This window comes from Herpailurus yagouaroundi, unplaced genomic scaffold (assembly GCF_014898765.1).
Source record: "Herpailurus yagouaroundi ecotype Mexico unplaced genomic scaffold, PumYag 139, whole genome shotgun sequence".
NCBI lineage: Eukaryota > Metazoa > Chordata > Mammalia > Carnivora > Felidae > Herpailurus > Herpailurus yagouaroundi.
Genome location: NW_024412394.1, coordinates 45,901,167 through 45,902,064, shown reverse-complemented (window position 1 = coordinate 45,902,064; position 898 = coordinate 45,901,167).

Below are 898 nucleotides of genomic sequence, written 5' to 3'. Positions count from 1 at the left end.
AAGAAAGAAAGAAAGAAAGAAAGAAAGAAAGAAAGAAAGAAAGAAAGAAAGGTGAAAGGAGCTTGAAAGCTATCAGAACAAACATTGGACTTTGAGGTAAATCTAGAAGGCAGCCACCACCCCCGGGCTGGAAGAACAAAAATGAAAAGATAGGTGTTACCAGAGGTCAGGAGCTCAGAAGAGGTGCTACCATGGGGTTGAAGTTCTGGCCAGTGAAGCAGTGCTCCTGGCTGGTAAACAGATCTCTGGGCAGGGATGGGTCGCACATGGCTAGCACTCAGCCCTCTGAGAAAACACTACAATCCAGTGCCTGGACTCCTGAAGACAGTGCTACAATGGCTGGCTCTCAAACCTCTGTGGAAGGTACTGCTCACCTGATCTTGGATTCTTCAGGGGGGCTCCTTGAACAACTAGTGCTCATATCTCTGAGGGCCTTGCCCATCTAATCCTTGGACATTTGAGGAGCTGTGCATGCCTCCTAATGAAACTCAAAGCTCTGAATTGAAGCTACTTGGGGAGAGGGGCATTTTTTCAGTACTCAGCAGAGGTACTACACATCTGGTGCTTCTACCACTGAAGGAGATACCCTGCAGCTGCTATTTGGCCTTCCACAAAACACAGGAGCTAGAATTGTCTACTGCTCCTGTAGCAACCAATGCTGGAAGCATGCTTATAGGACTTGCACACAGGATGAGTGTCCCTTCTCCTTTTCTCCTGCTTTCCAATCTCCTCCCAGTTCCTCCCATTGAAGCCACTAGGGAATCTTGAAAATGTAGTTTTCAGACTTTTAGACTGATATCACAGAGCCTAGTATAGAAGGATGGGCATGAGTTAAGAAATAACATGTTAAGAAGAAAGAAAGAAAGAAAGAAAGAAAGAAAGAAAGAAAGAAAGAAAG